Raw genomic sequence first — 22,361 nt, 5'->3', positions numbered from 1 at the left:
ATTCGTTCATTCATTCTATAGAGGTAGCAGGCAGTGACTCTGTCACAACCTACAATAGGCCCCGAGGCTCTATAAATAAATAAGAGGTGAGCCCCCAGGCAGAGGGGGAGAACGGACATCCAACCATATAACTCACGGGGTCTGTCATAACAGAGATACTCTGGGCACCCAGAGGACGGTGAGGGGATTTCAGCTGCCTCTTCAACATAGGCTAGGAACAGATTTCCTTACACTATTTGTGCATAAAACTTTCTGTTTTGTGGAAGAGACTGCACCCAGGATGCTAGCATCCCTCTGGACCAGGGCTTCCGTAGTCTGGGTAAGCATGGGCACCCCAGTGAGCGGTCTCTCTCAGGCTACAGAGATGACCACCCAACCCAAGGAGGAATTATCCAGCTCCTCTCCCCAGACAGCGCTGCCCAGGGACTGCCCAGATGTAGAGCTTACACGCCGGCTAGCAGCCCAGTGTGCCACCAGACTGATCCTCATTTGGCTAAATTCTTAGAGCAGAACAGCCGGCAGAGCTGGCCGCGTCCCTGCAGAGCTTTGGAGACATAGCCAGGCCTGGTCCACTGAGATGGAATCTCTGAAGTCCGCCCAGATGGTCAGATCAAATGTCTGGCTGAATTCCTGCCACGCTAGCCTTATCACATTTCTGCCATCTTCTACGCTGGTAACTGGATCAGCTAAGCTTTCACTGGCAGTACAAACCAATGGATAAAGGAGAGCCTGTTCGAGAAAACTGTGCTTGGATAACAGGTTAGTTGACTGAGGGGAAAACTAAGTTAGAATCTGTCTTTGCACCACGAACTGAAATAAATTCCACGCAGGTCAAGGAGCTTACAAATCAACCCACAGGACCACCAGAAGACTCTAGATTGTACACTGACGGAAGAAATCCAGAAGGAGATGATCAACAGATTGGACGACACGAAAAGATTTCACATATTTCACAAAATCACCCAAAAGGAACCGTTCTCTGGACATCTCTCACTCCAAACCTTCATCTCTCGCCCCATTTGGCTTTGTCCAAACACTCCCGCCGTATTGAACTGCTGGTAGCTCCTTTCATGAAACACATTGTCTGATCTCCCTGTGTCCACAGAGCCCTTCTCTGACTGACGGACAGATTCTCACTATGTCGTAGGGCTCAAATCAAGCATTAAGTCCTCCAGGAATAATGGAGTCCTCTCACTTTTCTGCCCCCTCTGTGCCTTGCACGAACACAGAATGTCTCACTGTTCTCCTTTATTCACAGGACCACCCCACCTTGAATTGTAAGGTAGGGGAATGAATTATGGTGTTTTGTATGCTCCGTGTCTGGTGTAGAGTGGTTGATTAATAAGTGTTTGCTGAGTAAACTGGCTAAGCAAATGCAATATCTCCTGGTTTTATTGATTCACCTGGCACTGACTCAAAGCTTCAAGGGCGCTGGTATCTGTTTCGATAAAAGTCAGACTGATAAAAGCACTGCTGACTTATCACCCATGTAAGTGGGACACGGAGCACGTACCACAAGTCCCGTGATAAGAGCATTTCATCCAGAGTACCTTTAGCCTGCTCATTCGTCTCCTGGCAGGCTCCTGTTGAGTACAACTTTGGGTTTCAAGTTCTCAATCAGAGCTATCCAAGACGAAAGATGGACCCACTGAGGGTACACGTTAGGGACACCGAATTTCGCCACAGACCTTATCCATTTGCAAAGCACTCTGTGGTCTAAGCGTAATCAGCGAAGAGAAGCTAACCCAAATCTCTGTTGAAAATCCTTGCTAAGGTCTGTTTCAAGGTGTTTTAAAAGTGTGGTAGGGGGGGAAAAAAGCATCTCTTTATGGAAATACTTTCTGGTACAAACTGTGTATAACTGCAATACTAAATTGCAAAATGGAACAGAAGCAATTTCCTACCTTACCCTCAGAGATAATCATTAAACATTCCGTAGCATTTAAAAGTCACTGATTTTTTGAAAGCAATGAATAACCCCTATTGAAAAGATGCGAGGTTTCTTGCTTGGTCATGCCCCTTGGCGTCGCGAACGTGTATCTCCAACCCAAACCTTCTCCAGTCTTCCCAGCACCCACCCAGGTACTCAGCCCCCAGACCTGGGAGTTTCCCTAGACACCTCCCTTTCCCTCACCCTATGTCCAAACCACCATCCCGTTCCGCCCACCTTGTCTCCTAAACACCAGCGGGATCCACCCGCAGCTCTCCCTCCACCGCCATCTCACCACCTCTGCACCCCTTGCCCGGCACCAGAGCCTCCTCTGTGTTCTTCCTGCTTTTGCCAACCGCTGCCCACCCCGCAACACACACCGCCACCCCCTACCCACAGGAAGTCATCTGAGAGCAGCCAGAGGGCCCTTTTGAAAAACAAGTATCAGACAATGTAACTCCCTTGCCTAAAACCATTGAATGACTCCATCGCATTTAAACGAAGTTCACAGTCTTGAACGTGCTTTGAAGGATGATGCAACGATCTTCCCTCTGCCCCACCCCCCTCCCCTACCTTCCAGTCCAGTCTTGCCTTGCCCCCCTCCTTCCCTGCCCCAGGCAGACTGGGCCTCTCTCAGGTCTCATCCCAGGGCCTCGATGCACTCCTGCTGCCCGAGGCATTCCTGCCCCACTCTCGGTCTATCTAAACCTCCTAGCATCCTCCTAGGCTCTGCCTAAATGTTGCTCTTTCAAAGAGACTCTCCTCCCACCCTCCACCTCCTTCCATTCCCCCCTCCACCACCCAGCTCCCCAGATGCCCTGACTGTTTTCTCTCCTGGTACCTTTTTTTTTTTTTGCGGTACGCGGGCCTCTCACTGTTGCGGCCTCTCCCGTTGCGGAGCACAGGCTCCGGACGCGCAGGCTCAGCGGCCACGGCTCACGGGCCCAGCCGCTCCGTGGCATGTGGGATCCTCCCAGACCGGGGCATGAACCTGTGTCCCCTGCATCGGCAGGCGGACTCTCAACCACTGCGCCACCAGGCAAGCCCCTCCTGGTACCTTTTAACTTCGCTTCGTATCACCAACCATGGTTTGAAATCACATACGCATGCGCATTTCCTTATAAGTCTCTCTAAACCTCTCTCTCTCTAAACCTTCAATACAGTGGCCACCTGAGGCTAACGAGCACTTCAAACACACCTGGTCCCAACGGCGATGCGCTATAAGTGTAAAATTGCACCGGTTTCAAAGACTTGGTATGAAGAGAAGACGGTAAACTACCTTGATACTTTCTATATTGATTAGCCATGGAAGTGACGACAGTTTGGATGTGTTGGGATAAAGGATGGTATTAAAATTAATTTCACCTGTTTCTTTGGACTTTGTGTTGATGGAGCTGCTAGAAAAATTAGAATTCCACATGTGGCTCACCTTACATATTTGTTTTCAGGACAGCACTGCTCTAGACTGCAATCTCCACGAAGGCAGAACTCGGCCCATTTTGTTCACTGCCGCATCCCCCAGGGCCTAATACGGCATCTGGAATTGTATGCGCTGATTCCAGTGAATTGCTAAGTGCATGAAGAAACTAGTGAATGAATCCAGGTAAGCAAAGAAGAAACTTGTGGTTGAAAAGACAGTCCTATGGATATAGTTACGGCAAGTCTGTAAACTTGCTCTTACTTTGTGTCAGGTAATAAGGGGGAGAAATTTCTGATTAGGAACTGTCTGGAACAACAAGGTAGGACCCCCTCTTAAAAGCGAAGTAGACCATCAGTGGTTAAACCAGAGAAAAGTCACCAATAGCAGAAAAGCAGAGATAAACTTCTGAGGGGTCTCTGACCCCTGGTTAGACCATTGTTCAAATCCCCCAAGCCAGGAACCCACTTGGCAACATTTTGTCCCCAAAATAAAATGATAAAGATTATAAAGATAACTTGACAAAAGCCTTCTGCTCAAATTCAAAGGTAATACCTGTGTTCATAAAACTGTAATTAGTACCAATTAAGGATCTGGGGGCAGAGGGGCCCAATTACACTCAGTCTTTGTTTTTTATTCTCATCCACTAATCAATATTGAGCCCAGAATTTCCCCAACACGTGCTCCCCGGCATGTGAGTCTCACCAAGTCCTCTATGGAGAACGCTCTTGGGAAGTGCTGGGTAGGCCACTCCCCTCCTGGAGATCCACGCTGCACAGTGGTTTATAAAGGCTTTGAGAGGACCTTTGAGAATAAAAACTGGTCGACTTTTTTGTTTTTAACTGGCTTATAGTTACTTTACAATGTTGTGTTAGTTTCTGCTGTACAGCAAAGTGAATCAGCTATACATGTATATCTCCTCCTTTTTGGATTTCTTTCCCATTTAGGTCACCACAGAGCACTGAGCAGAGTTCCCTGTGCTCTACGGTAGGTTCTCATTAGTTATCTATTTTATACGTCGTAGCGTAATATGTCAATCCCAATCTCCCAATTCATCCCACCCCCTTCCCCCCTTGGTATCCATACGTTTGTTCTCTACCTCTGTATCTCTATTTCTGTTTTGCAAATAAGTTCATGTGTACTGTTTTTCTAGATTCCACATATAAGCAATATTATATATTTGTTTTTCTCTTTCTGACTTACTTCACTCTGTATGACAATCTCTAGGTCCATCCACATCACACCAGTCAGAATGGCCATCATCAAAACATCTACAAACAATAAATGCTGGAGAGGGTGTGGAGAAAAGGGAACCCCCCTGCACTGCTGGTGGGAATGTAAACTGGTGTAGCCACTATGGAGAACAGTATGGAGGTTCCTTAAAAAACTAAAAATAGGGACTTCCCTGGTGGCACAGTGGTTAAGAATCCACCTGCCAATTCAGGGGACATGGGTTCGAGCCCTGGTCCAGGAAGATCCCACATGCCACGGAGCAACTAAGCCCGTGTGCCACAACTACTGAGCCCGTGTGCCACAACTACTGAAGCCTGCGCACCTAGAGCCCGTGCTCCGCAACAAGAGAAGCCACTGCAGCGAAAAGCCCACGCACCACAACAAAGAGTGGCACCCGCTCACCACAACTAGAGAAAGCCTGCGTGCAGCAACGAAGACCCAACACAGCCAAAAATTAATTAATTAATTAATTTTTTAAAATAACTAAAAATAGAGCTACCATATGACCCAGCAATCCCACTCCTGGGCATATATCCAGAGAAAACCATAATTCAAAAAGATACATGCACCCGATGTTCACTGCAGCACTATTTACAATAGCCAGGGTATGGAAGCAACCTAAATGCCCATCAACAGAGGAATGGATAAAGAAGATGTGGTACATACATACAATGGAATATTACTCAGCCGTAAAAAGAATGAAATAATGCCATTTGCAGCAACACGGAAATGGATCTAGGGATTATCATACTAAGCGAAGTAAGTCAGAAAGAAAAAGACAAATACCATATGTCACTTATACGTGGAATCTAAAATACAACACAAGGGAACATATCTACAAAACAGAAACAGACTCAAAGACACAGAAGAACAGACTAGTGGTCGCCAAGAGGGAGGAGGGGAGGGGAGAGAAGTACTGGGAGTTTGGGATTAGCAGATCCAAACTATTATATATAGGATGGATAAACAACAAGGTCCTACTGTATAGCACGGGGAACTGTATTCAACATCCTGTGATAAGCCATAATGAAAAAGATATGAAAAAGAATATATGTATATGTGTAACCGTCACTTTGCTGTACAGCAGAAATTAACACAACATTATAAACAATGATAGTTCAATAAAATTTTTAAAAATTTAAAAAAAATTAAAGTATCATTCATTCACTTATGGTTACCAAAGGGGAAAGAGGCGGGAGGGATAAATTAGGAGTTTGGGATTAACAGATATATACTACTATATATAAAATAAACAACAAGGACCTACTATATACCACAGGGAACTATATTCAATATCTTATAAGAACCTATAATGGAAAAGAATCTGAAAAAGAATATAAATATAAGTGACACTTTGCTGTACACCTGAAACTAACACAACATTGTAAATCAACTATACATCAATAAAATTTTTTTAAATTTATTTAAAATGTCATTCATTCATACATGTGTGTTAAGGACCAGCTCAGTTCTGGAGAGGCAGTGGTGAGCCAGGAGGACCCAGTCCCCTGTCCCCGCGGATGCTGAACTTGGCACACAATCTTTTCCTCTGCACTCGACCTCTGGAGCGCACGCCTGGGCCATTCAGAGGGTGGCTGCAGGACTGGATACTTCCCCGAGTTTACCGAAGTCCGAACGTTTGAAAATGCCCCCAGAAGTTCCAGCACTGCCCTCTCCACTTAAAATGTCTACTAATTCAATCAAGTCTGTTGACAAATGGAAGAGAAATGCCACTCCATATACCTCGTATGTACCAGGTCACAACTCTAAGAAGTCTGCCATGTATTATTTCACTATTATTTGCCATGGATTATTCTCAGAATAATACACACTCATCCCGTTTTAGAGGGTGCATAAACAACGAAGGCACTTGTCCAAGATCACAGAGCTCATCAGTGGCGGAGGCAGATTTGCAGTTAGGTCTGCAAGGCTCCAAAGCTCATGCCCCTTTTCAGCTCGTGACACCATCTCTAACATCCTCTAATCAAGGAAAGTATAAGCTAAAGAGCTTGAAAACACGATGAGGAAAGAATATAAAAAACAGTTAATTCTGTAGTCAGCAAAATCTAAAGGAGTCTTCTGAAATACTTCCTTCATATTTCTCTCCGTTCATCTGATTAGAACCATCTTGGAGATATTGATGATCTGAATCTAAACTAATATGTTTCTGTCAGAGGGCAGAGCCCCAGACCTCATGACCCCTCTCTCCTCTGGTCATTCGATGGGCCCTCTTAGATTTGCTGTAGGACGAAATACAGTCCTGGGTACAGGAGCAACGCTAAGAGAATATCTGTGGATGGGTTTGGTTCACTGAAATCACCTGAATGTTTAATTGCAGCTACAGGGCAGGAAAGAGATGAAGGTTGGAAGGTCACCCTGGCACCTCTGCAGGCCAGACAGCGTTCAGAGTATCTGTTTCATCCAGTTTAAGCTGGACTATTTGAACTGGACTAATATCTTTCACAGTGACTGCTCTCTCCTTCCTCAAGGTGGGCCTCCCGTGAAAATTCTGTCCCTTTCGCCCACATTCCTTCCACCACTTCTGCTGCAGGTCAGTCAAACAAAGCAGTTAGGAATTTGCACAAGAATTTGTGAAGAATTACGAAGGTGCTTACAAAAAAGTCAGCACAAAGGCCACGGGATGAAGACTAGAACACTCTGACCCCACAGTGAGACTGGATACAGAAAGCAGGGAGGCATCAGCCTGGAGGAATAATCCCGAAGACTCCTGAGTCTCAGAGCATTTTTCTCAAAGGCTTGGAGCTCTACCTGCAGAAGGACCAGCCCTCACGTTGGCACGGTCTCGGGCCACGAGATCCCTGAAATATTTCCAACTTAATGTTCTCCCTCTTGTCCGGGCACCAATAATTCACTGTAGGCAGTGCAGTTTCCTTATTGCCTTTGCTGGGCCCTAGGAGCTACATTCTCGAGTGAGAACTGGCATTCTGGAATGGACTTCCTGCCAAGACCACCCTTAGGACTGAGGAACAGAAGCCCAACCCAAGCCACCTGCCACCAGGAACAACGGTCTAATGTCCAACTACTGACGACACCCCTTCCCCTCATCAAAGCCACTTACGTGAAAGGCCGAACGCCCTGACTCAGCCTTGAAGGACCGTCACCACCTGCCCCCACTTTTACAGTCTCATTGACAGGGAACTCCTAGACCTTCCCTCAAATATCTGCTTTCTAGATTCTCTAAATTTAGTTAAGGCTCTTCCTGCCTTCCTAACCCTCCCTTCTCTGGCCAGCAAACTGGACACTCCTTCAAGGCCCCCTCAGAACTTCCCTGGCTGTCCAGTGGTTAAGACTGCACTTCCACCTAAATGTAAGGCCAGAAACTATCAAACTCTTAGAGGAAAACATAGGCAGAACACTCTATGACGTAAATCACAGCAAGATCCTTTCTGACCCACCTCCTAGAGTAATGGAAATAAAAACAAAAATAAACAAATGGGACCTAATGAAACTTCAAAGCTTTTGCACAGCAAAGGAAACCATAAACAAGACCAAAAGACAACCCTCAGAATGGGAGAAAATATTTGCAAATGAAGCAACCGACAAAGGATTAATCTCCAAAATTTACAAGCAGCTCATGCAGCTCAATAACAAAAAAACAAACAATCCAATCCAAAAATGGGCAGAAGACCTAAATAGACATTTCTCCAAAGAAGATATACAGACTGCCAACAAACACATGAAAGAATGCTCAACATCATTAATCATTAGAGAAATGCAAATCAAAACTACAGTGAGATATCATCTCACACTAGTCAGAATGGCCATCATCAAAAAATGTAGAAACAATAAATGCTGGAGAGGGTGTGGAGAAAAGGGAACACTCTTGCACTGCTGGTGGGAATGTGAATTGGTTCAGCCACTATGGAGAACAGTATGGAGGTTCCTTAAAAAACTACAAATAGAACTACCATATGACCCAGCAATCCCACTACTGGGCATATACCCTGAGAAAACCAAAATTCAAAAAGAGTCATGTACCAAAATGTTCATTGCAGCTCTATTTACAATAGCCCGGAGATGGAAACAACCTAAGTGCCCATCATCGGATGAATGGATAAAGAAGATGTGGCACATATATACAATGGAATATTACTCAGCCATAAAAAGAAACGAAATTGAGTTACTTATAGTGAGGTGGATGGACCTAGAGTCTGTCATACGGAGTAAAGTAAGTCAGAAAGAGAAAGACAAATACCGTATGCTAACACATATATATGGAATTTAAGAAAAAAAAATGTCATGAAGAACCTAGGGGTAAGGCAGGAATAAACACGCAGACCTCCTAGAGAACGGACTTGAGGTTATGGGGAGGGGGAAGGGTGAGCTGTGACAGGGCGAGAGAGAGTCATGGACATATATACACTACCAAACGTAAGGTAGATAGCTAGTGGGAAGCAGCCGCATGGCACAGGGATATTGGCTCGGTGCTGTGTGACAGCCTGGAGGGGTGGGATAGGGAGGGTGGGAGGGAGGGAGACGCAAGAGCGAAGACATATGGGAACATATGTTTATGTATGACTGATTCACTTTGTTATAAAGCAGAAACTAACACACCATTGTAAAGCAATTATACCCCAATAAAGATGTTAAAAAAAAAAAAAAAAAAAAAAGACTGTACTTCCACTGCAGGGGGAGCGGGTTCGATCCCTGGTCGGGGAGCTAGGATCCTGCATGCTGCACAGTGTGGCCAAAAATAAAAGAAAAACATTTTTTAAATTAAAAAAAAAGGCCCAATCAAAAAACAGTTCCCTATGATGCCTTGTCTCTTTCCCCAGCAGTTATTTCTCATCAATCTGTAGTGCTTCCACATTGTCCACCCCTTCCTTACAGCACAGACTGTAGGTACTTGAACGCCTGTCTGTCCATCTCCTCAACTGGGAGCTTCTCCATGGCAGGGAGATGCCACGGAGTCATTTCTGAATCCCAGAAAGAACTGGCGAATCAACAAGTGTGTCTGGGTTGCCATTATTCTCAAACTGCTTTATCATGAATTACGATATTCCCCTCAACGTGCTTTCTCCAAGTTTAAGAATCAGGGAACATCAGTCATTATTCAGAGCATGGGTTTCTGGACTCACACAGACCTGCGTCAACTCCATGACATCCAGGCAAGTGACCTCAGGTGGATCTCACAGAGACTCCTCCACCTGAGGCCTTGCCTTGCCTCAAAGTTGTCAGGAGGATTAACTGAGGTGATGTATGTAAAGTTCTCTGCCTGGTGCCTGAACGTAGTAAGCGCTCAAGAAGCACTGGATACGAATAAACATGATGGGAATAACCACAGGGCCACCAGAGTACAGACCTCCGAGAAGGTGACTGGCAGGCTCAGGGTTCATTCAGTTCCCAGAGCAGAATACACAAGACTCAGCATCAACTCTATTCCGCCGAGAAAAGCACATGCTTGGGGTGGGGGGGGGACGCGGGTTGGGACTCAGAGGCAGGACTCATGCATTTGTACATTTAATGCACATTTGAGTACCTGCTATATGCTAGTCCTTGGGAATAGAACAGAACATAAAAGAGTCTCTGCCTCTGAGCCCTGAATGAAGAGATGACTGTCTTATCCCGGGAGCGGCTGAGATGGGAGCCAGCCCCGTGCTCCACACTGAGGGGAAACCCTCGCCTTGCCCCACGTTTCCCAGAAAGTCCACCAAAGGGCCCTGTGTGAAGCGGACATTCCCCATTCAAAGTGCGACTCTACCCCTCTCTGTTCCCCTTGACCTTGGAGAGGTGATGTCCTCAAGCAACCTCAGCAGAGCAGAAGCTCAAGTTCATACTTATTAGGCAAGATTCAATAGAAGCATCATCTTTTTTCCACGTTAAAAATAGCTTCTTGTTTAAAGTAACTGTATGTGGGGAACGTCTAAAGGAAAAATGAACTTCACTACCTGGTCATTCTCAGAAAATCCTGGGATATGTTTATATGTTACCATTTGTAACAACATTGCCCAACGATTTTAAAACCGAAAACAGATTTCAGCTCAGCCACCTGGAAAGCTCAAGTGTATGCAGAGCCCACAGTTAGGCCAAAGGAAACTCCCAGCTTCTTCAAAGCTGTGAACCAAATCGACACCACCGAGATTGCTGTGCCTTCTTATTTTTACAAAATCACTTACGTGAGAAGAAATCCTTGCATGTGAGAGTTCCGAAACCCAAATCCCACAACTGCTTTCTCTTTTGTTACCAGGTACTGAATTAAGAAATCTGGTAAACTCAATTTCTTCTTAAGAAGTCACAGACATGGTGACACATCCGGCCAGCATAACTGGCAAAACATTCTACAAGGGAACACCACAATTCCTTCCCTCTCCAAAAAGGAAGTTAAGGAACGGAGAAGGGAAAATATCGCCTTCAGATCACATGGACGTTTAAAGAGGACCCACGTACGTCTCTTCTCCACTTTCCCTAAGACTTCTACACCCCCAGTTCAGATCAACAGGTAGGTTAAGAGCTGGAGGCGCCTTTAGCATCCCCAAAGTTTGTTTGTGTGTCTCTGGCACCGATACCTGCATCAGAAAATATCAGAACAGAAGCAGCACTGACGGTAAGGACTTTGACCTCCCAACAGGAAGGAGCCCTAGAGGGGGTCGGTCGGGAGAAGGGTGAGAACTCAGTCATCACTATAGCTAATATTGTAATGCAACAGTTAACAAACTGAAATTAATGCAAAAAAATCTATCGCGGATCAAATATCGAAATGTTAAATAAAGACAGAACCAGTATTACTGATTTTTCTTTTTACCTCTAGTACCTACCTTTGCTTGTGTCTCATAAAAGGCTATAGAATCGACCAGCCACAAGCCCGGGGCTCAGCTGTGAGCACCCATTGGGTAGAGCCTGGGAACGGCTGTGGGAAGGAGAGAGAAAGGACCCAAGCACACTCATGGCTTAGCAATGTTGGGCAAATAACAACCTTTTGCTGAGTAACATGGAAATAGATCTGAAACATATGGATTAAATTCCTCCCAAAATAAACACAATTTTTAAAGGAAAGGAAAAGTACTTAGCCACTATGTTTGAGGTTTTCCTGAACCCAAACCTTTGGAAAATCAGCATACGAGCGAATTACTCAGGGGCTGTAACACAGTCAGCTTTGAAACAGGCTCGTCATAAGCCACCAGTTTGTTTTCAAAACGAAAAAATTTAACAGTTTGCCCAAATCTGCTCCCCGGCTCAATCCTTTTGAGGTTCATTGTCGTTGTTCTTTACAGGAAGGAGAACAGTTTGGCATGCCCGCCCTCCCCTGGGAGGCTCTGGAGACCCAACAATCTGGGGCACTCGAGGAGACCAAGCTGGGAATAACGGTCCGCACCACTCAGCACGGACAAGAGCCGTGGAAAGAAGGCACCCGGGTGAGTGATGCATTGGACTAAGAGCTGGACAGACCCCCAAGATGTCACCCTGTACCAGCTCTGTACCCTTGGGCATCAGTGTACTCATTGCCCACATACAGGTACCACTGCCTCCTCAGGGGAGTGGAGGGAAGGAGGGCATGCAGCGTGGTGAGAGCCGGGCAGCAGCCTCTACATCCAAGTGGACAGCTCAGGCTCATCACTGGCCACCCATCAGACAGTCCTGTGGGACCTCGGGAACCAGTGTCTTTGGTCACCCGTCCCAACCTAAGTCCCGCCCTGGGAAGCAAGGGGAAGCTGAATCCCCGCAGTTTGGGAGTCAAGGCCATAGTTCCGGGTGTTCCAGTTTCCAAGGCAATGGGGGCCGATACCAAGACCTCCGGACACGAGGCCACCTGGATACGGAGGCTGCTGATCGCCAGCTCTCCGGCCTTCCCGGACACTGCCCAGTTCCATGTGTTGCTGGTCTGGCAGCAGAACAAGCCCCAGACAACTACAGATGCCCGTCCTGGAGGGAACCCCCGTTTGCCCCTTCCCTCCATCAGGGTTCCTCACATACCCAGTGGAGCGCTCCAGACTGAACATACCTTACTTTCATCACCTTACATCAGTCATATGGTGATGTTTTTGGAGCTGTCTCTATGAACAGAGGGAGCTCTTCAGATCCCTTTCTGAAGGCTGGCGGCACCCATCAGTGAGGGGTGGGGCTCTCTTTGGGCGTTGTCCCATTTAGAGTATCAATTTCCTCCTTTAAGAGAGCTTTGGAAGATGCCCACGGGAGCTCCAGCTCGAACTGAAACCTTCCGCCTCACCCCGGGCCAGTGGAACTTTTCCATTCTTATATTTCTGGCTTACAGTCCCTTTTCAAAACTCACTCTTGGCTACATCAATGAAAAGGGATGCAAGATCCTGGGTAGAATTTGTTGAGTCTTATACCCTAGAAATATGCTTTTTTTTCCTTGCCAGCTTTTAGAGACTCTGAAAAGCCTCGTAAGATTAGAAAAGATTGAGTAACAAAGTTGAAAATAAAAAGCCCATCTCTGCAAGAAGCTCACAGCTCCACTGTCCTCCTCCGGTGGTCCTCTACGGCTGGAGTTTTTTTTGAAACAGCACCTGCCACGTTTCCTTCCCCACCCATACCCCATATACCCCATGTTCGTTAGAGTGTCACACTGGATAATTCTGGTTTCTTTTCATTGAAAATTGTTGATTCAACAACCAGCAAGACGTCTAGAATGGGAAGAAGACTTGGCAAGACAAACGACGGTTAAGACCAAGATAACACTCTTAATGTTACTGCCAAGAGCAAAGGGAGAGGCTCCAGGACAGAGGTTTCCAAACTGGGTTCCTTGGAACCCATAGAGCTCCATGGACTCCCTTGAGGACCTCAAGACGAAAACCAAACCCCTACTCCCAGCCGCAGTCACATTTCCTCTGGTTTGTACATTAGGATTTAGTAAGATTTTATGGAAAAAATATGGTTAAATTAATTTTAAACCACTGGCCCAAGAAACAAAAGGCCCCAGAGACCTACAGCTGCCCGGAAGGACTCTCTCTCTCTTTGGTCAGGTGTGGCCCAAGGTCTGGGCAGTTCAGGTACAGGGCTTTGTGCAACTGAGGGGTTGCAGGAAGTGAAAGGTTGAAGCCTGTCTATGCTTCTGGATCTTTCCCCATGGCCCCCTCTCTGTGTAGCATGCCTTCTGAACGCCACTCCCCACATTGGTTTCACCAGAAAAATCCCTGTAAACGGCCAATCCTTCTAGACGCACCTCTTCTCATGCCCCTTCTCAGGGAAGCTTCCTGGGATGTCCCCTGGCTTTGCCTTCCCCCGGCACACCACACCTCCTGACCCATCTGTCCTCGCCTCGGTCACACTGCCTGGCAACTGCTGACACTGATGTCTGCTCCCCCCGTGGGACTGTTTGCTCTGGAGGACAGAGACCATTTATTCAGCTCTGTCTCCCCAGTGGCTAACACAGGGCCTGCCCCGTAGAAGAAGCTCAAAACCTTGTACTCAATTTCTTCCCTGCTTCCAGATGCGGCAGTGGGTGACTCAGTGCGACTGCACCCTTGCATCTTGGGCTGCAGGGGGCATCGCTGATTACCAGCTCATCCCCACAGGAAGGCTACAGGGAGGGCAGCTGAGGAAGACAATTGAGCCTTGAATTTCATTTTCAGGTTCCAAAAAAAAAAAAGTTGTGATCTTTAGAGTCAAGTGAAGTTGTTTAAATGTAAACAGGCATTCTCAGTGTCTGGAACCAGAGTGAGATGAAATTCCCCAAGTGATCTCTTAATACCACCAAAATTACATTCAAATGCCTCTGCCAGGCAAAGATAAATTACCATTTGCACAATGGTCTTGCACTTAAAAGTAACTCGGTCCAGAGAGCTTTGGAAAATTTATTATGACCAGGAAAAGGGGAAACTCAAAGGGGTTCAAGATATTTAGTCTACTGATAAGACAGCTTAGGAGTGACAATAATTATCTCCAAGAATTTGAAGGGTCGTTAGAAGGTCATTAGGAGGACACAGGCCAGCTGGGCTCCATCTACTCGGACATCAGAAATGGACTTAAATTATACCAAAAAGAGTTGAGTTGGCATCACAGAAGGTCAGCAGTGATGTAAGCCCTGGTGACCCAAAGGGAGAGCCACAGACCAGCAGCATCTGAGAAATGCAGATGCTCAGGCTCCACCCCAGATCGACCTGATCAGAACTTGCCTTTTAACAAGCGCCCCTGTGATCTGTTTGCCTATGAAAGTCTGAAAAGTCCTGCCCACTGTACTTTCCTCAGTCCCATGGGCTGGGTCCATGCCTTATAGCCAGAAAGTCTCAGGCCAACAGCATGAACTCCTGACCCCTGAGAAGGTCCCCAGCTTCCTGGGGAAGTCTGCAGCCCTCCTGCCCCCTCCTCCAGTGATGTCTAGAAACAGGAGAGGCAAAAGTCTGGCACAGATACTTCACATGCCGGAAGGACCAGTTTCTAGACGTGCCCTCCCTGTAACACAAAATGCCTCATGGCTAAGCTCTTTTATGGACAGCTGAGGGAAAGAAACACACAGGGTTTTCAAAAGCAGTTGTCTGGTCAAAGCACTTTAAACCTGAGTTCGATCTATCATGTGGCTGTCCTCGCAGAAGATTCAAAGATAATGCCTCAGCAATATCCCCATGCAAGGAGCCAGGCTGTCCGGAGCTAGAGGGAGGAAACCTGTTCTGAGTAAGCGCCAGCGGGGGAGGCCGGCTGCCTGTGCGCCCCACGCACCCTCCCCTACCGAAGGCTCCCACACCTGCAGGGGGTGGGAAGGGAAGGATGGATTCGGATGTCTGGAACCGAGCTGAGCCTAGAGAGGGACCCTGGAAAATAACAGGAGCAGGGGAGAGCAGCAGGTCCTCTCCCTCCGGGTGGGGGAGTGTGCTTCCCGGCACCGAGGGAACTGAGCAGAAAGCAAATGCATATTTGATGACATTTCTCTGCGTGCAGCCTCTCTTCTGAAGAGCCAGGTTTGAAGGAAGCCTCGCATCAAAGCAGACAGAGGGAAAAGAAGGATAGGGAACCTACCAGAGAGACTAGGATGGCCCCTGGAAGGGCAGATAATGAGAGTCACTATGAGAGGCACCGGAGCCCTAGCCAATTTAACGAAATATCCACATGCCAGGCCTTTGGGAAAGGAGGCTCAGGGCCCAGCTATCAGCTGGCGAAACAATAAAAGGGAACTCGGTACTGAGAAGTCTCCTTCTGACCCATTACCATCCTAAACTCCTACTAACCTAACCAGATAGGAGAGTAAGGATGCGATCCTCCCCTGTTCCCTGTTCAGAGGAAACTGAATCGCCTCCACGTAATGATAAAAGCCAAGCAAAAGGAGACAACTGATGCATTACTCGGATGAGATGATCCATCTGGGCATCTGCCGTCGTGTGGAATGAGAGACGTAGCCTAGATTGATCACGGATATAGGCTCTTGTGAATGCAACCCATAAGCACAACTTTGTTCCTTTTAGGAACCCAACACACATGCTTGTATTTCTCTTTTGATTTATAACTACAAGTGCAAAATGTTTTTATCCTATCAAATTGTGCTCCTCTGTCAATACCACAGAAGGTACTAAAAGGGGGTCACTTAAGCGGCGGGCTTCAAAGGAGGCTGAGAGTAACTGAATTCACCCCTGTCATCCCGCCGGCCTTCCCCACTGAATGCCACTCTTGCCATTTGATCCGTCCGTCCCAGACACACAGACACTGCTGCAACAGGCAGAATGCCACACGATCTGTGAAGAGCCCCTTTCTGCCTCTCACACCAGTCCCTCCCCTCTCTGGCCCCTATACTCCAAAAGTGTTCTGTAGTTCAATAGTTTTCCTACCAGAAAGTCTTGTGTGCTGGAAACCGGAACTGCATGGGAGTCCAGAGAAGAGAACCGGGACTTAAAGGTCAGCCAGGGCCCATGTCCTCCTGTTCCGTTCACATTACCGGGTAGACAAAAGTCACAGAAAGATTCTCAGCATCTGTGGACTGCATCCTTCAGTTCCACTCCTTTCAGATGGAGGGAGCTAAGATTACTTCTGATCTACTAAAGAAAAAAAATATAGAAAATCTAAGAGCCCCAGAACGTGAAACTGGCAGAAACACACACACACAGACACGCACACATACACACATACATTTTGTGGGGAAAAAAAAAAAGTCTAACTGTAAGATTGGACCCACTACAACTCCATTATCCAAACCTCTGTGGTGTGTCACATTTTAGGGATTTCTACCAGACAGACCCCCGAAGGTGGAGCTGGAGGAAATTTCCAGATCTATCTGAGAACAAGTAAGTGGCAATGCACCAGGCAGAGCGAGTGCGTGCCTTGGTCAGGGTCTCACAGCCAAGCAAGGCTCAAGCACAGGGGAATGCGCTTCCTGCCCGGTAACGACCACTCAGGGGTTTCCTAGCCCAGGTGCTGCCCTAGTGCAGCAACCCCTCACTTCACCCTGCAGGAATCCAGAAATGGGGCTGTGGACGCCAATCTCCATCAGTACCCGAGGGAACTTCACCTTCAAGAGGACAAAAAGGCCCCTCGGAAGATCCTGCATTCTTTTGAGAGAAGAATCAGGAAGAATCGATCATTTCAACCAGAGGGCTGTGATAAGATTTTGAAAATTACTTACTTTATCTTTTCTCCAGGTGATACAGGTGGGAAAAACAGGCAACTGATTTGTTTCATGCAAAAATTCTTCCATTTCTCTTTGGTGAACAAGTTTTCTTTGTTTTGGTTTGGTTCTGTTTGTTTGCATTGTGATCAACTTCAGCACTTTCATCAAGTCCATCAACAAGTTCTCGAACATGAATATGAAGTGGAGCTGGAGTCCCCATCAAACAATTACTAGGTTAGGAAAGAGAATAGAGGGCTGGTGAACGTAAGTCAAAAGCAGTGCACAACCGTCTTTAAAATATCCCTACAATCGCTACCATTTCAAGAGATTTCTCTGTGCTCAGCACCGGTATACGTGCTTTACACGGTGCTACTTAATTCTCATCAGCAACTCTGCAAGGTAGATTGTGTTGTCCCCAGTTTACAGATGGGGAAACAGACACAGAACTTAAGTGACTTTCGAGAAGTCACACATGCTGCTCCCAAAATAAATAAAGATGCTTAATTGTTTTTACTCTCCACGGGCCTTCGCCAGTCACAAACAGAAGCAGATCTTCTGAATTTCTTGCAATTTTAAAATGAAGGAAGATACATCTTCTGTGTAGGTGAAAATGACAAAATGAAGAGCCTTAGCCAACGTCATTTCTTATCAGAGGAGGGAGACGTTTAATTTACTCAGATTAACCCCTACAGGTTCTCTCCACCCTGTTTCCAAGCAACCAACTCGAAAAACCCACTACTGGGCTAAAGAGGAACCAGTGGAAGCTTCTTTAAAAGTGTTACGGACCTGGGAGGAAATGATTAGGATCGGAAAACAGCATAGCTGCTTTTTGCACATGCATCCAAACTCATTCTCTATGCAGGTGTTCTGTCTGATTCTTCTCCATTCTGTCACCGTAACTGTGAAACTAATATCGCCTCCCAGTACCATATTTACTAAATAATTTAATGAAACGGAACATGACCCCATATCGTGTGCAGAAAACTGTTTGAGGGAGGTCCCTAATTAGGTCTGGCATTATGTCACTGCCTCAGTCGAACGCTCAGGCGTCGCACAGTCATAACACCTCGGAGGGCCCCGTGGGGCTGCTGAAAAGCCAGAGAAGCCCACCAGCCTCACCATCCCGGAGGTCCTGTACAGAGCTCAGCTGCAGGCTGACCTAGCAGCCGATCACAAACCACGCAGGCTCCCTTTATCTTCCTTTTGAGTGGCTCACGTCGCCTTGGGACCGGACACCGAGGGTTCCCGCAGACTACTGGTCCCTCTCCTCCTGCCCTGTGCCCTTACTCTGAGTCTGGGAGGAAAGCCGCGCGACTTCCCCGGGAGACCCAGGGCCACAGGCCGGGAGTGGAGGAAGCGGCTGGGAGCTGTCCATGGTGGCTCCGCGCCTGGGCACGCAGAGCCGCCGGCTCCCGCCCCCGGGCGCGCCCGGGATAACGCTCCAGACCGCCGGAATGGAGAGAGAGACTCGCTCCCAGGCTGCAGCCAGGCACTGGCTCACACATCAAAAGGTTAGTTTAAAAAGGGAGTTCTCACCTGTGGGCAGCGTTGGCTGCATGAAGCAGGACTCAGGACCTCAGATCCGGCTCCTGGCGGCGCGCCGGGGACGGCAGTAGTGTTGGACCCTTGGGGAACGGCGGCCGTCTCTGAGAACGCGGTCAGCGAGTCTGCGGCGGAGGACCTCGGCGCACTGAGCTCCTTTCTCAAGAGCACATGCGTCCGGCCGGGTCCATTCCAGAATGTCTCTGGCCCTGGTTCCCAGAGCGGCGAGCTGGAGACCTGGCCACGGCCCTGGCCTGCGCTCCACCAGGTCCCTGACTTTCTTCCCAACCTAATATGACCTTTCTTGGAGCTGACGACCCTTGCCAGGGACCGCCGAACCCTCTTGCAGCGATGGCAGGTTGGGGCTCTCAGCCTAAACAGCAGTAGGGGCCCTCGTGTCATCTAATATTCAATTGCCTCCACCCGTCGCGTGCCAGAGCGATGCTGGGTGCCTAGCGCCGTCGGGGAGTGCGCGAGCGTGTAGGCAGCGGGAGGCGGAGGGAGACACCAGAAGGAAGACCGTGCTGAAGGCCGAGCAGCAGGGCGCAGACCTGTTGCCAGATGCATGCCCACTCATGCACAGTGTGAGACGGCTCCTTATGGGCTGGACTCCGCGACCTGACCCTCGGAGCAGTCCCTCCTCGGCAAGACACTGTTTGGGGCGCAAGCCCCCCCGAGACATTCAGAACGGGGGAACTCTAAGGAAAACGGGTATCTGCCCCCGGCTGGATGCGCTCCGGGGACACTGGAGCCCCTGGCACCTGCTGCTTCCAAAGGCTCACACGACCTCAGAGAAATCCCACAGCGGACAGAGACAAGGACGTGTGCCCCTCAACAGACACGTGGACAGACAGACAGAGGCGGACCGCACAGCACTGAGTGGACAAACAGAAGCCAATGACGGGTAACGTTTTCCCTATCACTGGTGGAGGCGCTGAACCCCCAGTCTGCCCTCCCCTCTGAGGCTGGGCAGTACGCGCAGCCCTGGCGCGCCGAGCCCGGCCCTCTTACCTCCCGGTCGGTAGCCAAGACAGTGGCACGCCTCGCGGGCCAGAAGCGCAGCGGCCGGAGCGGTCGGGGGCACACTGACGGGCCCTGCGATCTCCCGGGACGTAGGCAAGCGGAGTGGTAGTTCGTCTGGGAAAGCGGGGCTCAGCCCCTGACCACGCTCAGCTCCTCCGGCCCCGAGCGCCCCGCCGCCGACGCCCGCCGCGCCGCTTGCGCTCGCCAGGCTCAGCCGGGTTGCAACGCGCTGCGCTCGCCCGCGCTCCCCAGCCGCCGGCCAGAGCGGCGGCTTTTATAGCGAGCTGCCGCTTCAGCTGGCCGCGCCGGGCTGACTCCTCCCCGGGGCCCCTGACGCCCGCGCGCCACCGACCCGCCCCCCGCTGAAGCTCCCTCCCTGCCCAAGTGGGGCGGGGGCCCCGCGCCCCGGCCGGACCCGGGCGGGCTCTGGCGGCCGCTCTGGGAGACGCAGACCCGAGCCTGCGGAACCCGGGCGCGCGAAGTCCAGCGGCAGCAGCCGGGTGAGGGCGCTGGAGCCCAGGACTCGGATGGAGCAGCCGCAGTGGGCCGCCCAGAGCCTGTTCTCCGGACTCAGAGGGCTTAGAGTGGCCGGTGCGCAGGGTTAAAACCCCACTCGCGTCCAGGGGTAGGAGAGGCTATGGAGGAGGAAGTCCCGCGTCTGGAGCAGAATCGCGGGGAGATAAGGTTCAGGGTTATTAAGCCTGAGAATCTTTTTTTAACTTGGGGTGTAATAGGGAAGAACAAATCTGACCCAATATTAGATCTGTTTCTTTTACTTTAACCTGTGTATTCTATTGCTTTTGCTTCGAGTTAACATTGTTGCCTGTAGCCTGAAATATACAGGATAGCCCGTGATAAACCTCTGACCTTTAAGAGTATGACACCTTTTCATGCATAAAGAGATACAAAGTTGCAGAACAGAGAATAACAGTTGTCTTCTTGGAGATTTACAGGAACATCGTGACCTGACCTAGGTGGACAGCTGCAGGAGCAAAGGATTCCTACACCAAGAAGTTTGCAATAACCAACCACGCCCCTCCCTCACTTTGCCTTTAAAAATGCTTTGCTGAAACCCTTTGGGGAGTTCTGGGTTTGGGGGGGCACAAGCCACCTGTCTCCTTACATAGCCCTGCAATAAACATTTCTCTGCTCCAAATTCCCACATTTCGGTTGGTTTGGCCTCACTGTGCGTGGGGTACACGAGCTTGCATTTGGTAAGGAGACAATGGCTGTAGAAAGAGATCCTGGTCTAGGACCTAGCATTCCCTCCGAGAGGAAAAGGCGTGGGGCCTTGGGTTGAAACCAGAGTCAGACACGCCAGCTATGTGACTGCCCACGTGGGTCTTAACCTCCCTGGACATCAGTTTCCTCATCAGGAAAATGCGTTCTCTGATGCTTCCTTACTGACTGGTAGGATTTAAGTGAGGTCACAATAGTACAGGTACCTAGCACACGGCAGGTCTTCAGTAAGTTAGAATCCTTCCCGTACGTGGGAGAGGGCTCTGTACCTCTCTAACTGGACAGACTGAGGTCCTCAAGGGTCAGGGCAAGAAGGCATGACTGCTCTACATATTCCCCTGCCCGGGGAAGCAGTGCTAGTGGAACGAGCCCATAGCAGGTCCCTGGGGCACGTGGAGTCTCCTCTCAACTCCGCCACTGACTCACTCTGGGACTTGGAGTCCTCTACTCTCCTTCTCTGTTTGTTGTATTCCGTCCCATTTTTTTCGAGCTTACAACTCAGTCCCTCACCTGTTTAGATGGAGCCCTCCTAGGAGATATATTCCTTTCTCCCTTCCAGCCAGTGCCATGTGAGAACCAACCCGGCAGGGAGAGTCGTCATTCTAGGCAGCACACGCCGCTTCGTGAATCCATGTCTGGGCGTTGGGGCCATAGTCAGACAGAAGCTGCTGGAGTCTGTGTCCATGTTTTCTGCATTGGGACAGAAGCCTTGCTTACCTGGCTAAGCTAGGGAAGCAATGCATTCTCTCTCCGGGCCTTTCTCAGGAAGCTGACCTTGACTGTCACTAGGTCTGTTATCGGGATTCTCTTTCTTGACTTCTTGGGAGGTAATGAGCTGGGTCCTATGGTAGGTTTCCCTCCCCAGCCTTTCCTTTCCAGCAAATTTAGAAGGAACCCACCCAAGTGCCCCACGCTGTACCCTAATTCCTGATTTCTTTCTTAAGAGAACCCCCCAGATTCCAGGACCCACAAGCATGTGGAGGATGCTGAGCTTTCGGTACAGGTGGAGAAGGGTCAGCCTTGAATTAGCCTTGCTTAGAGCAATGAGAGGAATAGGTGGGATTCTCCTCTCTCCCATCAGGAGAGAGTAGATTTGGGGCCTGCAGGGAATGAGGTCTCTGGAGAGAAGCCTGCACCACAGGCGTCTGAGAGATGAAATAGTAAAGAAGGATTCTTGTCTGCTGACGGGCTCTGAGAAGTACTTAGTCATGTTTTCTCAAAGCACAGAAATGCCCAGCACGTTCCTTGGTGTCCAGCTTTCTTTATCACAGACCAGTGCCCCGGGGAAAATGAGCGATGCTGATGAATTACAAACAGGCTCTGCTTGTCTAAAAACAGATTCTTCAGGCAGAGCTCCATTCAGCACTTCCACTCAGCACTTCCACTCAGCACTCGGTGATGGACGGGGTATGTGGGTAGTTCTTTTTTTGGATGAATGTTGGCAACGTGAGCCTGGCATAATTACT

General features: G+C 48.9%; 1 protein-coding gene across 1 annotated transcript in view; it reads right to left on the bottom strand.

The window, feature by feature from the left end:
* CEMIP (cell migration inducing hyaluronidase 1) overlaps positions 1-19,860 on the bottom strand; it is a 163,160-nt gene extending 143,300 nt beyond the window's left edge. The window contains exon 1 of the mRNA XM_060005332.1: positions 19,645-19,860. The gene's annotated coding sequence lies outside the window, so the exon portion shown is untranslated. The remainder of the gene's footprint in view (positions 1-19,644) is intronic.
* Positions 19,861-22,361: the final 2,501 nt, after the last annotated feature.

The sequence above is a fragment of the Delphinus delphis genome, chromosome 2 (genome assembly GCF_949987515.2).
Source record: "Delphinus delphis chromosome 2, mDelDel1.2, whole genome shotgun sequence".
Classification (NCBI taxonomy): Eukaryota; Metazoa; Chordata; class Mammalia; order Artiodactyla; family Delphinidae; genus Delphinus; species Delphinus delphis.
This window is presented reverse-complemented; position numbering and strand designations above follow the sequence as displayed.